The 16213-nt window shown below is 38.4% G+C and overlaps 1 protein-coding gene across 2 annotated transcripts in view; it reads right to left on the bottom strand.

Annotated features, from left to right (window-relative positions):
- GLG1 (golgi glycoprotein 1) overlaps positions 1-16213 on the bottom strand; it is a 153319-nt gene that overhangs the window by 48328 nt on the left and 88778 nt on the right. The gene's annotated exons all lie outside the window — the stretch shown is intronic.

Here is a 16213-nt window from a genome sequence, read left to right on the forward strand (position 1 = left end):
CAGATGGAGAGACAGAGCAGGGACTTTGTATGATGCTGAACATGAAGAGACTGGGGGAGAGAGATGCAGTTCACGAGCCTTTCTCTCTGCTATACTCCAAGACTAAACAATACAATCAATCACTCACTGATTCACTGAAACATCTGCTTAGCACTTTACCACACACAGCCTAAACTCAAGGTCTTCATAGGCTATTAGAGGAAACAGAAAAACAAGTTTGAGTAGGTACTGTACTAGGAACTGGGGGATACAACAAAAGGAGAAAGACAAAGACTATACTATCCAGCAGTGGCTCTGGTCAATGGCAAGTAGTGTATTTGGTTAACGGCAATTTGTACTGGACTGCGATGGGGGGGTTGGTCAAGTAAAGTGTACCGTAGAAAGTCCTATCTAAGATGAACCCTGAAAGATTAGCAGTTAGCCACAGTAAAGGGGTAGGGAGAGAACTATTTTAGGTAAACGAAACAGCATATGTGGAAGCTCACCAAAAGGGAAACAGGGCATGTTAGAGGAACTGAAAGTCTAATGGAAGACTGACTCTGAAAACCCTTGCAAGCCATGTCTGAACTTCAACCTGAGAGTAATGGGGAGTCACTGAAGGGAAAGTAAGAGAGTGATATAACCAGATCTGCTTTTTAGAAGAACAGAGACTTATATAACCTGTGTGAGGAACAACAGAGAAATAAGCATTTAATTCTGTACAGGAGTACTGAGAATTTTGTGAATAAATAAAATATGAAGGATGAGTAGTATTTCTTCTCTGCCCCCCTAAAAAAAAAAAAAAGCCAGCAAAAAACGCTAATCCCTCACCTATCATCAATAAGTGAGTTTTTAGAAAAAAGGAGTAGAATCTGGCCACCATCTATAACAAAAGCTCTAAAAGATTGGACTTCTGCCTTGTTCAGCACAGCGTATGCCCAGTGCCTAGAAGAGTGAGTGATGGAATACACAGGCATCAACAAGTATTTGTTTGTTTGTTTTTTTTTAAAGATTTTATTTATTTATTTGACAGAGATAGAGACAGCCAGCGAGAGAGGGAACACAAGCAGGGGGAGTGGGAGAGGAAGAAGCAGGCTCCTAGCGGAGGAGCCTGATGTGGGGCTCGATCCCATAACGCCGGGATCACGCCCTGAGCCGAAGGCAGACGCTTAGCCGCTGTGCCACCCAGGCGCCCCAACAAGTATTTGTTAAATAGATTAAAAACAAACAAACAAACAAACAAACTTATACCATGATGAGTGACAAATTCAACCAATAGGACATATGAGGCCAAACTGAGAATGGGGGTATAGGAGAAGCTTAGTTCTAATTGAAGGAATCTTGGGCCTCCTGGCTCCTCACAAGCAAAGATGAATCCAGTGATTCAAAAGATAAGGTCAGAATTTTACAAACACATTTTACAATTATCTATGAATCAAGTCAGTACTACTTGGTCATTAAATTTTATATTTTATTTAAAAAAATTTTTTTTAAAGATTTTATTTATTTATCGGACAGAGAGAGACACAGCAAAAGAGGGAACACAAGCAGGAGGAGTAGGAGAGGAAGAAGCAGGCTCTCAGCAGAGAAGCCTGATGTGGAGCTTGATCCCAGAACGCTGGGATCATGCCCTGAGCCAACGGCAGATGCTTAACAACTGCGCCACCCAGGTGCTCCTTAAAATTTTTTACAAAGATTTTATTTGGGGGGCTACTGGGTGGCGCAGTCGTTAAGCGTCTGCCTTTGGCTCAGGGCATGATCCCAGGGTCCTGGGATCGAGCCCCACATCGGGCTCCCTGCTTGGCAGGGAGCCTGCTTCTCCCTCTCCCGCTCCCCCTGCTGGTGTTCCCCCTTTTGCTGTGTCTCTCTCTGTCCAATAAATAAATAAAGTCTTTAAAAAAAAAAAAAGTTCTAGGGGCGCCTGGGTCACAGTGGTTAAGCGTCTGCCTTCAGCTCAGGGCGTGATCCCGGCGTTATGGGATCGAGCCCCACAACAGGCTCCTCTGCTATGAGCCTGCTTCTTTCTCCCCCACTCCCCCTGCTTGTGTTCCCTCTCTCGCTGTCTCTATCTCTGTCAAATAAATAATAAATAAAAATCTTTTAAAAATAAAAATAAAAAAAAGTTCTAAAAAAATTTTTTTATTTGTTTATTTGAAGAGAGAGAAAGAGAGATCATGAGTGGGGGGAAGGGCAGAGGGAAAGGGATAAGCAGACTGCCTGTTGGGGCTTGATCCCAGGACCACCTGAGCTGAAAGCAGATGCTTAACCAACTGAGCCACCCAGGTACCCCTAAACTTTATATTTTAAAATTAAAGCAACATTCTTTTAAAATTAAGAACATTCTAATTCTGTGTGTACATCAAACCAAAGAGAGATTAAAATATTTCCTCCTTACTGAGTGACCTGTAGCTGACTCAGTACCATTTCTTTCAAAGAAAGAAAAAGAAAGAAACAAGAAAGGAAAGCTGTCTGGTAGCTCAAGGATTTAGAGTAAACAGCAAAAAGTGACAGAAAAATTGTAAAATACAAACCACACAGTGCTTCCTTACTTTAATGCAAACTCAAATATCCTGTGATGGGCTAGAAATTGATTTTCTGTCAAAGCCATTTAGATAATCACTTAGAGCTTCTGAAATGTCTTTAACTTTATCTCATTTTTATTTTTCCTTTTTTTGAGATACAATTCACATGCTGTAAAAGTCACCGTTTTAAAGTGTCCAATTCAGTGGTTTTCAGTATATTCACACGGTTGTACAACCATCATCACTGTCTAATTTGAGGACATGCTCATTGCCCCAAACAGAAACCCCATAGCTGTTGTGTCATTCCTCATCCTTCCTCCACCCATCCTTTGGCAACCATTAATCTACTTCCTGGTCTTTTATTTTTAATATGACCTAGGAATGCATTTTTATTCTTTCAGGAATGAAGTAAAAAGGGAATGCAGCATAGGCTGCCACTAGTACCTTTTCTTCTAGAAAACATAAACACACAGTACACCTGATTTTTGAGAGTTGATTACTTGCATCATATTTGATACTTGTCCCTTCCTGAGTGGTGACAATCAACTAAGAAAAATAACTGCAATTTGACACTAATTGCTGTCAGTCAGCAGGATGTAGTTCAGCTTCAATTTTCTTAAACATAAGATGTTCACTTATGAATCCATCCACCTACCCATCTCCCTCTCCTAGACACATACTAAGTAACTACTATAACCTGGAATCCTGCTAGGTGACAAAATGAAAGGTATAGAAAAAAAAAAGCCATTGCCTCAGCATTCAAGAAGCTCAACCACAGGAGCCTAAAGATGAAAAGAGCCAGACTGGGAAGCAAATAAGAAAATATAGTGCGATAAATGTGACACCAGATGCATACAGAAGATGTTATGGGAATACGAAAGAAGAACACAGCTCAGTGAATGTGGAGGAGGGATAGGTGGGGGTGGTAGTGGTCAAGGTATACCAGGCTCAATCCCCAGGAATAAGAAGGAATTTTGTCAGGTGAACTGACGGAGACTGGGGTTCTAGGAGTACAAAGCTAAAAAGGACAGAAAGAGTAATGATAACTTCTAGGGACACCCATAGCTCAGGATGGCTGGGTTGAGGTATGAAAGATGGGGCTGGGGGACTGCAGACAGGGATCAGATCACACAGAGTATCAGAGCTCACATTAAAGAATGTGTGTTTTATCTTACAGGAAATGGGAAGTTAACGAACTCAAAAGGTCAACTTTGGTTACAGGGCAGAGAAGGGCTACTAGAGGAGGCTAGCAGACCAGTTAAAAGTCAAGAACTGCTGGATGGGAGAAGATGGGATGTATGTGAGAAAATTAGGATAATGACAAGTTTTGGGTGTGGAAGGTGAAGGAAAAAAATCTTCCTTCAGTCAAGCTCCTGAAAGTCTGTATAGCTCATTTTATCCACTTGCTCTTCCAGTCATCTTAACATTTTTAAATCAAAGCTGTTTAGTGAATTAGTTCTATAAAGGTAGGTAAAAAATCAAAACAGTTGCCTGACAAGTCCCTTTCTGAAGTCTTACCAACTCCCCAGAGACAAATACTTTAAATTCCTTTAGTTTTTTCTTAGGGTAATTAACTCTACACTTTTAAAAGATTTTATTTGCTTGAGAGAGAGAGCAAAAGTGAGAGAGAGAGAGTGAGCGAGCGCAGGGGTGGAGGGTCAAGGGAGAGGGTGAAGCAGACTCCAGAACATGACCTGAGCTGAAGGCAGACACTAAACCAACTGAGCCACCCAGGCACCCCTAACTTTACACTTTTCATTAAACTACTTGCTGTTTCCTGACTTGGTAGTTTTAGATATTCTATAATAGCTTTTATACTATAGAAGATAAGGAATGAACTTTTATATGCTTCTTCCTGATCCCAATATAGTTAAATCAGAATGTAAGATAGAATTTATACTATTGATGATGTAAAAGAGTATACATCCTGAGCCACACAGATTATTATTATATTTGTTTCTTTCTACTTTTAGTCTATCACATATAGTTAACATAATTTATCTCATAGACCTATTTTTCACTATACCCATTACTAAATAATCCCTAATCTCTTCACTGGAAGAGTAGAGTTCAGTTCTAGAAAGGACTATCACAGAGTAGAAATGTGAAATCGGCAGCTGCAGTTTGGCTTTCTGTGGATAGAAGAAAAGACAGGAACCACAGCTTGTCACCAGGGCAGCATCAACTGTTCTTCAATTGAAGTCCTGGCAACAGTATGCTCCATCTGGAGGTATGTTCTCTCCAGGTAACAGCTCAGGTGTGAGAAGACAAGACCTATAATGGGCACTGGAAGGAGGAGCCTTGGCTTAGAAGACTCAAGCCCCATGGGAGCCACCATCTCCACTAACAACCTCTGGCCATAGCTTTCAGGGTCCCCACAAGGAACATACTCAGGTGTGAGTTGCCACATCAGGGAAGCCCAAAGTATGGCACCCTTAGTGAGTAATTATAATTCATGTATAGTTCTTCCCAGTGCAAATAGAATTTACCAGTTAGGTGCATTTTCATCATAAGCAATACTGCCTTGAAACTTAATTGGTATTTTACTCTTTTTTTTTTTTAAAATTTTATTTATTTATTTGACAGAGATAGAGACAGTCAGTGAGAGAGGGGACACAAGCAGGGGGAGTGGGAGAGGAAGAAGCAGGCTCCCAGCAGAGGAGCCTGACGTGGGGCTCGATCCCGTAACGCCGGGATCACGCCCTGAGCCGAAGGCAGACGCTTAACCGCTGTGCCACCCAGGCGCCCCTGGTATTTTACTCTTATCAGGTTACCAGAGAACTGAGTTACATAGTAAATAGAATTCAAATTCTCATGAAGAAAAGGAAAAGGTTTTTATTAACCTTTCACAACCAGGGCTATTAAAATAAGCTGCTATAAATGTTCTTTAGTGACACATAAACATTCCTGTTGAGTAAATAAATATCTGGAAGTGAAATGGTTGTATCATAATATTATGCTTATGTTCAGCTTTAGTATATAAAGTCAAACAGCTCTGAAAGTAGTTGTACTAATTTACATTATCACCATCAATGCATGAAAGTTCTCATTCCAGTCACGCCAATACATGGTACTGATACCATCAGTCTTGAATTTTAGTGATTCTAATGGTGAATTATTGAGGTTTTAATATTTCCATTTCCCTGATTACTAATGAGGTTGGGTACCTCTTCATTTGTTTAGAGGTCATTCATACACTATCTTTAAAAAATGGATGTTCAGGGGCGCCTGGGTGGCACAGCAGTTAAGCGTCTGCCTTTGGCTCAGGGCGTGATCCCGGCGTTATGGGATCGAGCCCCACATCAGGCTCCTCCGCTAGGAGCCTGCTTCTTCCTCTCCCACTCCCCCTGCTTGTGTTCCCTCTCTCGCTGGCTGTCTCTATCTCTGTCGAATAAATGAATAAAATCTTTAAAAAAAAAATGGATGTTCAAGTATCTTACCTATTTTTCTCCCCCTCCCCCTTTTTTTTAAAGTTCTATTTATTTAAGCAATCTCTATATCCAACGTGGGGTTCAAATTCACAACCCAGAGGTCAAAAGTCGTATGGTCGACTCTTGATTGGGTTCCCTTTTCTTCCTACTAACTCAGCCAGGCGCCCCTCCTTTTTCTTTTTTTAAAAAGACTTACATCAAATTTGTCCATACAATGGCTATATTGTATCTTAAGGCATAATTTCTATTTTAAAATTTTCATTTTATTTAAATTAAAAAAACAAAACCCACCAAAAAAACAGTTCACTTATATCTCTCATCCTTTGCCTCCACCTCTTAAAACCACCGATCTGTTCTCTGTATCTATGAGCTTGCTTTATTTAATTTTTAAATTTCTTCAGATTCCACATATAAGAGTGATCAGACAGAATTTGTCTTTCTCTCTCTTTTTTTTAATCCACAGAAACATTTTTTTCTATCACTGCCTAGGGGTGGGGAAGGAGTCAGGGCCCTAGAGGGGCTGCAGGCCTTTCTAGCCCGCCCCTGAAGGAGGGTGGGGCTCCTACAAGAAGACAACGTCCAGATGCTGGTTGGCCTTAGGGAGGTGGTCTGGAAGGCAAGGCCCGGAGGGCTGGCATGGGGGCTGGCTTGGCTCCCAGAGGTCACAGAGTCCAGGCAGGTTTGGGGAGGCCAGTTCCCCTGCTCTGGCCCAGGACAGGATGGACTCAGTCTTGGTCGCTGCTAAGGTGCGAGGTCCCCCAACCTGCCACCAAGATGGAAGGCAGCGCCAGGGTCTTCCTCCTCGGGGTGTGAGAAGACAACTGTGCAAGTCACTGGGTTTAAATTACAAATAATAAAAACAACAATACAAAATTTTGAAAGACAACCCCTGTCCCAAACACCCACAACAAGCCTGCTTGGAAAGCAGGAAAGAGGCAGGGGCAGGAAGCCTCACCAGGGACTCAGCAGGGCCCACTGGGGTTTCACTACGTGTAGTGTTTAGCATAATGCCTTCAAGGTTCAACCACGTTGTCACAAATAGCAAGATTCTGTTCTTTTTTTATGGCTGAATAACAGTTGACTGTACATAAATATCACATTTTCTTTATCCATTCATCCACCAGTGGACACTTAGGTTGTTTCCAGGTCTTGACTATTATAAATAATGCTGTAATGAACATGAAGGTATGCATATCTTTTCAAATTAGTGTTTTCATTTTATTTGAATAAATACCCAGAGGCGGAATTGCTGAATCATATGGTAGCTCTATTTTTAATTTTTTGAGGAACCCTTAAACTGTTTTCCACAGTGACCACACCAATTTACATTACAGTGCATGAGGGTTCCCTTTTCTCCACATCCTCACCAGCACTTATTATTCGTAGTCTTTTTGATTGTAGCCATTCTGACAGGTTCAAGGTGATATCTCAACATGGTTTTGATTTGCATTTCCCTGATGATCAAGGATGTTGAGCATCTTTCCATGTACTTGTTGGCTATCTGTATGTCTTCTTTAGAAACATGTCTATTCAGATCTTCCACCCATTTTTTAATAGCATTGTTTCATTTTTCACTGAGTTGTATGAGTTCTTCACATATTTTAGATATTAGCTCCCTATCAGATATATGATTTGCAATCATTCCTCCCACCCAGTGCGTATCTTTTCATTTTGTTGATTATTTCCTTTCCTGTGCAGAAGCTTTTTAGTTTGATGCAGTCCCACTTGTTTATTTTTGCTTTGGGTGTCAAATCCAAACAATCATCACAAGACCTATGTTAAGGAGTTTACCGCCTATGTTTTCTTCCAAAAGTTTTATGGCTTCAGGTCTTAATGGTCAAGTCTCTAAACCATTTTGAGTTAATTTTTGTGGATGGTGCAATACAGTAGTCCAATTTTCCCCGCACCGTTTATTTAAGAGACAGTCCTTTCCCCATTGTACATTCTTGGCTCCTTTGTTGTAAAGTAACTGACCGCTATGCATGGGTTTATTTCTGGGCTCTCTATTCTGTTCCACTGATCTTCATGTGTTTTTATGCCCATACCATATTGCTTTGGTTACTATAGCTTTGTAATACAGTTTAAAATTAGGAAGTGTGGGGGCGCCTGGGTGGCACAGCGGTTGGGCGTCTGCCTTCGGCTCAGGGCGTGATCCCGGCCTTACGGGATCGAGCCCCACATCAGGCTCCTCCTCTATGAGCCTGCTTCTTCCTCTCTCACTCCCCCTGCTTGTGTTCCCTCTCGCTGGCTGTCTCTATCTCTGTCGAATAAATAAATAAAATTAAAAAAAAAAAAAAGAATTAGGAAGTGTGATGCCTCCAGCTTTGTTCTTCTTTCTCAAGACTGTTCTGGCTATTTGGGGGTCTTTATGGTTCCATACAAATTTTAGGATCACTTGTGCTACTTCTGTGAAAAGTGCCATGAGAATTTCGATAGGGATTGCACTGAATCTGTATACTGCTTTGGGTAATATAGACATTTTAACAACATTAATTCTTCCAATCCATAAGCATGGAGTATCTTTCCATTTATTTGTGTCTTCATTTTCTTTCATTAATGTGTTGTAGTTTCCACTACACAGGACTTTGAGTTCCTTGGTTAAATTTATCTTACCCATTTTTCTATTTGTCTTTACTGCTTTGTATGAATTCTTAAAATATTTTGGACATGTAGTCAGATATATGTATTAAAATGTTTTCTCCTTCTCTATGGCTTGCCTTTTCACACTCTTAATATCATATTTAATAAAATAAAATTCAATGTAATGTAATTTATCAATCTTTTGCTTTATGCTGTCTTTTGTCTACCATTTATTCTTTGCTAATCTCATTGTCATGAAAGTATTCTTTAGTTGCCTTCTAGAAATTTTGTTGTTTTAATTTTCACATTTAGATCTATAAGCATCTAGAATGGATTTTCTGTGAATCGTGTACAGCTGGGATAAAATTCTTTATTCAAGTGTCTCTCTCTCTAGATATATAGATCGATACGTAGTAGATAGTTTCTGGACTCATTCTGTTCCACTTTTCTATTTGTTGACACTTGTGCCTCTATTATGCGGCCTTAATTGCTGCTATTTACATTAAGTCTTCAACCAGATGGTGAAATTTTTTCTGTGTGGCTCTTTTCAAGATTGTTTTGGCTACTACTGGCCTTCTGTGCTTCCAAATAAATTTTGGAATCAGCTTGCCATTTTGATAACAAATAAAAGATGGCACAGAATTTACAGACAGCTTCATGAGAGTTTTAGCATTTTTATACTACTGAGTTTTCCAACTCATGAGCATAGTATATACATCCCTTCATTTATTTAAGTCTTCTAATTTCTCTGAAAAACATATTGTAATTATCTGTGGAGCAGTCTTACACATTTTCTAAGTATTTGATGTTTTATATGCTAGATAGTGTCACTTTTAAAAACAATTGTTTATTTATCGGCGGGGGGGAGGGCAGAGAGAGAGTCTTAAGCAGTCTGTTGCAGGGCTTGATCTCACTACACTGAGATCATGACCTGAACCGAAACCAAGAGTTGGACACTTGACCAACTGTACCACCCAGCCACCCCTAAACAGTGTCACTTTTAAATTGACTTAAGAAATCTGCTTGTTACTACTATATAAAAACATAATTAAGCTTTGTGTATTGATCTTATACCTAAGGTCATTACTAAATTCACCTATTAATGGTCTATCTGTAAGTTCTTTTGAGTTTTCTACTTACTCAATCATGTCATCTGTAAATAATGAGTTTTATTTTTTCCTTTCCAATTGTTTTTAAATAATCTCTACATCAACCTGGGGTTCAAACTTACAACCCCAAGATCAAGAGTCTCATGATCTACTGACTGAGCCAGCCAGGTGCCCTCCTTCCTAATTTTTACCCATTTTTTTTTCTTACCCTACTACCCTGGCTAGGATCTCTGTGACAATGACCCAACTACTCTTACTGCCAATCTTGGGTAGAAAGCTGTTAATATTTCACCGTGTTTGTCTTTTTTTTTTTTTTCCAGTCTAGATGTAGCCCTTTACATTTTATTAGACATTAGGGTCTAATACGTATCTGAATTCTTTCACTTCTTCATTGCTACTAATGTGTATCAGTCTCTCTGATTACAAAAGAAAATATATGCCATTCTTTTTTCCATTTGTATCCCACTGGGAAGTGGTATATTTCTTTATCATTTTATTTTCATTTTCTTTATGATAAGTGTACTCTTTAATTCCCACCTCCTATTTCACCCATCTCCCCACCCACCTCCCCTCTTGTAACCATCAGTTTGTTCTCCACAGTTAAGAGTCTGTTTTTTAGTTTGTTTCTTCTATTTTCCTTTGCTCATTTGTTTTGTTCAATTTCACACGAGTGAGATCATACAGTATCTGTCTTTCTCTGACTTATTTTCGTTTAGCATTATATTCTCTAGATCCATCCATCCGAGATTTCACTCTTTTTCATGGCTGAGTAAAATTCCACATATATATAAACATATAAAAACATTATATATATATATATATATATATATATATATATATCACCTCTATATAAAATCACCTCTTCTTTTCCATTCATCTACGGATGGACACTTGGGCCCTTTTCATAGTCTGACTATTGTAAATAATGCTACTATAAACATCAGGATGCATGTATCCCTCTGAATTAATTTTTAAAAATTTTTTGGGTAGATACCTAGTAGTTTGCTTATTGGATAATAGGGTAGTTCTATTTTTAATTTTTTGAGGAAACTTCATACTGTTTTTCACAGTGGCTACTCCAGTGTGCAATCCCACCAACAGTGCACAAGGGTTCCTTTCTCTCCACAACCTTGCCAACACTTGTTATTTTTTGTGTTTTTCATTTTAGCCATTTGGTAGGTGTGAAGTGATATCTCAGTGTAGTTTTCATTTGCAATCCCCTGATGATGAATGATGTTGAGCATCTTTACATGTGTCTGTTGGCCGTCTGGATGTCTTCTTTGGAGAAATGTCTGTTCATACCTTCTGCCCATTTTTAAATGGATTATTTATTTTTGGGGTATTGAACTTAGCACCTCTTTATATATTTTGGATACTAACTCTTTATTGGATGTGTCTTTTTAGCTTTGTTAATTGTTTCCTTTGCTGTGCAGAAACATTTTATTTTGATATAGTCCCAACGGTTTGTTTTTGTTACTATTCGTCTTTTTATAACCACATATGATCAGGTTACTTAAATAAATCCTCTTCTAAGATGGGGGTTAAATTAGAAATCTGAACCTTAACTGGTTAACTGATAGCATTAAGGAATTATGAGATTTTCAGATATAACAGTATTGTGGTTATTTTTTTAAAAGCCTTTAACTTTTAGAGGTATTTAACAAAATATTAAAAAATGAAATGATGTCTGGGTTCTGCTTCAAAATAACACAAAAGGAGGGGAAATAAGTAGGGCTAGAGATGACACAAGATGTATCTGAACAAATAATTGAAGCTGTGTGGTGATTACACGAGGGTTGATTATACTATACTCCTGAGATAAAATTTATGTACTAAAAATTCACCCTTCTATAGTACAATTTAGTGTATACTAGTATATTCAAATGTTGACAACCATCACCACTAATTCTAGAACATTTTCATCATCCCAACAAGAAACTCCATGGAGTTAGAGAACATGATGGTAAGCAAAATAAGTCAGAGAAAGACAAATACCATATGATCTCATTCATATGTGGAATTTAAGAAACCAAACAAGCAAAGAGAGGAAAAAGGAGAGAGAGAGAAAGAGAGAGAGAAACCAAGAAACAGATTCTTAACTATAGAGAACACACTGATGGTTACCAGAGGGGAGGTGGTAGGTGGATAGGTGAAACAGGGGATGGGGATTAAGGAGTGCGCTTGTGGTGATGAGCACTGGGTGGTATATGGAATTGTTGAATCACTATATTGTATAAACTAATATAACACTGCATGTTAAGTATACTGGAATTAAATAATAATAATGATAATAAATAAATTTGAAAAAAACAGAAATGCCATACCTACTAGCAGTCACTTCCTATTCCCTACTTCCCCCAGCCGTTGGCAACCACTAATCTGTGATTAGCCTATTAGAGACATTTCATATAAAAAGAATCATAAAATATGTAACCTTTTGTGTCCAGTTCCCAAGTTTCATCCTTATTGTGACATGTATCAATACTTTGTTCCTTTTTCCTGACAAATATTATTCTATTATATGGCTATATCGTGTCTCGTTTATTGATTAATCAGCTGATGGACGTTTGGGCTGTTTCCACTTGTTTGCTGCTGTAATTATTGCTGCTATGAACACCTGTGTACACATTTTTGTGTGAACATATGTTTTCAACTGTCTTGGGAGTCTCTAGGAGTGGAACTAATTGTTCAGATCATAACTTTTTCAACCTTTTGAAGAACTACCAGACTATCTTCTGTAGTGGCTGCACCATTTTACATTCCCACCAGCAGTGCATGAGGATTCCAGTTTCCCCATATTTTCAACATCTGTTATTGTCTATCTTTTTTATTACAATCATCCTAGTGGGTATAACAGAATAGCTTGTGATTTTGATTTGCATTTCCTTAAGACGAATGTTGTTGAGCATCTTTTCATGTGCTTATTAGCCATCTGTATATCTTCTTCGGAGAGATGTCTATTCAAATCCACTGCTCATTTTAAAGTTTGTTTATTGTTGAGTTCTAAGAGGTTTTTTAAAATTTGTTCTCATTACTAGACCCTTATCGGATGTATGATTTGCAAATATTTTCTCTCATTCTGTGGGTTGTCTTTCAACTTTCTTGATAGTGCTCTCCGAAGCACCAAAGTTTTTAATTTTGATGAAGATCACTTTTTCTTTGGTTACTTGTGCTTTAGGTGTCATATCTTAAAAACCTTTACCTAATCTAATCATTAAGATTTACACCTATAGTTTTGTCTGGGTGATTTACAGTTTAGCTTTTATATTTAGGTCTTTGATCCATTTTTATATACGTTATGAAACAGGGGTCCAAATTAATCTTTAGGTATGCGGATATCAAGTTGTCCCAGAACCAGATGTTGAAAAGTCTATTGTTCGCACCCCCCCCCCACTGAATTATCTTGGTACTCTTGCTGAAAATCAGTTTTCCATAACTCAATGTGTTTCTTTCTGAATTCTCAATTCTATTCTACTGATCTGTATGTCTATCCTTACGCAAGCACTACACAGTCTTAACTACTGTGGCTCTGTAGTAAACTGTGAAATCAGGAATTATGAATGCTCCAACTTTGTTCTTTTTTTAAGACTGTTTTGGCTATTCTGGATCCCTTGCATTTCCATATGAATTTTAGGGTCACCATGTCAATTTCTGCAAAGTTGTCAGCAGAAATTTTGATAGGAATTGCATCAAATCTAGATCAACTTGGGGAGTATTACCATCTTAATATTAAGTTTTCTAATCCATGAAACAGGATGTCTTTTATTTAAGTCATCTTTAATTTTGTTCAAACATCTTTTCCATAGAGTTCAGTACACAAGTCTTATACTTCTTTTGTTAAATTTATTCCTAGGTATTTGATTCTTCTTGATGTTATTTTAAATAAAGTTGTTTTAATTTCATTTTCAGATCATTAATTGCTGGTCAGTAGGAATACAACTGATTTTTTAATCTATTAATCTTACATCCTGCAGCCTTCAGTCTAAGTACTAATGTTAGAAAATTTCCCATAATAAAAACTTAAAAAACTAATATTGAATTTAGTCAAATAATTTTCAATGTACATACTTAGATGATGACATTAATTTTTTCTCCTTTACTGTGATTAACTTTTCAAATGATAAATTAACTTCACAATTCTTTTTTTTTTTTTTTAAAGATTTTATTTATTTATGTGACAGAGATAGACAGCCAGCGAGAGAAGGAACACAGCAGGGGAGTGGGAGAGGAAGAAGCAGGCTCCCAGTGGAGGAGCCCCATGTGGGACTCGATCCCGGAATGCCGGGATCACGCCCCAAGCCGAAGGCAGACCCTTAACGACTGCGCCACCCAGGCGCCCCGAACTTCACAATTCTGCAATAAATCCAATGCAGTCTTGATGTATTTCCCTTCTTATATTTTAGTGGATTCAGTTTGCTACTAATTTGGTTAACATTTTTTCACCTATGGTTCACAAGTGACACTGGCCTATGTTTTCTTTCTTGTTATATCCTTGTTAGGCTATAGTAAGGTTATGTTAGCCTCATAATGTACAGAAAAATATTTCCATTTTTTTTTTTATTCTTTAAAAGAATGATATTGGGGCGCCCAGGTGGCTCAGTCGGTTAAGTGTCTATCTTCGGCTCAGGTCATGATCCTGGAGTCCTGGATGGAGTCCCACACTGGGCTCCCCACTCAGTCTGAAGCCTGCTTCTCCCTCTCCCTCTGCTGCTCCCTCTGCCTGTGCGCAAGCTCTCTAATAGATAAATAAGATCTTTAAAAATAAATAAATAAAATAAAATAAAATAAAAGATTGGTGACGGGGCACCTGGGTGGCTCAGTGGTTGGGCATTTGACTTTGGCTTGGGGTCATGATCTCAGGGTTCTGGAATCCGGCATCGTGCTCCCTACTGAGCAGGAAGTCTGCTTGTCCCTCTCCCTCTGCCCCTCTCCCTGCACGTGCTCTTATTCTCTCTCAAATAAATAAAATCTTTTTAAAAATAAATAAAAGACTGGTGGTGTTTTTTTTCCCTTCCACCAATAAATCCATCTGGTCCTGAAGTTTTCTTTATGGGATTTTTATTTACAGATTCATTTTTTAAAAATACTTTTTAAGGGGTGCCTGGGTGGCTCAGTTGGTTGAGTGGCTGCCTTCAGCTCAGGTTATGATTCTGGAGTCCTGGGATGGAGCCCTGTCAGCGGGGAGTCTGCTTTTCCCTCTGCCCTTTACCCTGCTCGTGCTCTCTCACCCCACTTGCGCTCTCTGGCTCTTGCTCTCTCAAATAAATAAATAAAATCCTTAAAATATTGTGTGTGTGTGTGTGTGTGTGTATATATATATATATAAACTTTTATTTAAGTAATCTCTCACCCCACATGGGGCTTAACTTAACAACACCGAGATCAAGAATCACATGCTCCACTGACTGAGCCAGCCAGCCAGTAAGATTTTTATTTACAAACTCATTTTTTAAAACAAATACAGGTTACTCAGATTTTCTACTTCTTTGGTAAGTTTGTTTTTCTAGGAATTTGTCCATTGTGTAAACATTTTCAAATGTATTGGCCTAATAACTCTTCACAACTAATCTTATCTCTTGCTTAACAACACTAACTCATTCCACAACTCCCTACTAGGTGGAAAACTGTTTAATTTTTAAAATTTGTTCCACTAATTTTAATGGGAAACATTATCATGCAACTCATCCCAACCCCAAAGTGTATTAGTTTGCTAGGGCTGCCATAACAAAATATCACAGACCAGGTGTCTTAAACAAGAGATTTATTTCCTCACAATTCTGGAGTCTAGAAGTCTGAGATTAAGGTGTTGGAAGTACTGATTTCTTCCGAGACCTCTGTCCTTGGCTTGTAAAGATAGCCATCAGGTCCTTGTATCTTCACATGGTCTTCCCTCTGTCTCTGTGTCCTAGTCTTCTCTTTTTATAGGGACATCAGTTCTCCTGTTTTCTGGTATACTATTTGTCCCCATTTTCAGCAGTGTCAAATCCTTCCTATTCTCTAGGCTTTTAGGAGTTCTAGGGCACAGATTAGCTGCTTTATGGGATTTCCCTGTGCCAGAGCCACTCTATTGATGGATTTAGAGTTTTTTTCCTTACTTTTTAAAGTAATGCCACAATATCCTCTTACAGACCTAAGTGAGTCCATTTTTTTAAGTGTAACTGTACATAAATTCTTAGAAGTAAAAATGCTAGGCCAAAGCATATACACATTTTAAGTTGACTGCTTTACAAAGTTTTTCCTATTTATATTCTTATTCATAGGCTAGACCAGAGTTTAGCAACTTTATCTGCAAAAGGCCAGAAAGTATAATCTTTTACACTTCTAGGGACCTACACAGTCACTGTTGAAACTACTCAACCTTTCTATTATAGCATGGAAAGCAACCAAAGACAGTATGGAACTGAACGGGTGTGGGTGCATTCCAATAAAACTTGGTGCATAAAAACAGGCAGTAGTCTGGATTTGGCCAGTGGGTAGCAGTGTGCTGATCAGTGGGCTAGAGAATGCTTAAATCCCTATAGTCCCATCAATACTGTGTATTTATCAAATTTTTTATATTTGCTAATCAGATGGATGAAAACACACTCATCTG

The sequence above is a fragment of the Ailuropoda melanoleuca genome, chromosome 12 (assembly GCF_002007445.2).
Source record: "Ailuropoda melanoleuca isolate Jingjing chromosome 12, ASM200744v2, whole genome shotgun sequence".
In the NCBI taxonomy this organism is placed as follows: domain Eukaryota; kingdom Metazoa; phylum Chordata; class Mammalia; order Carnivora; family Ursidae; genus Ailuropoda; species Ailuropoda melanoleuca.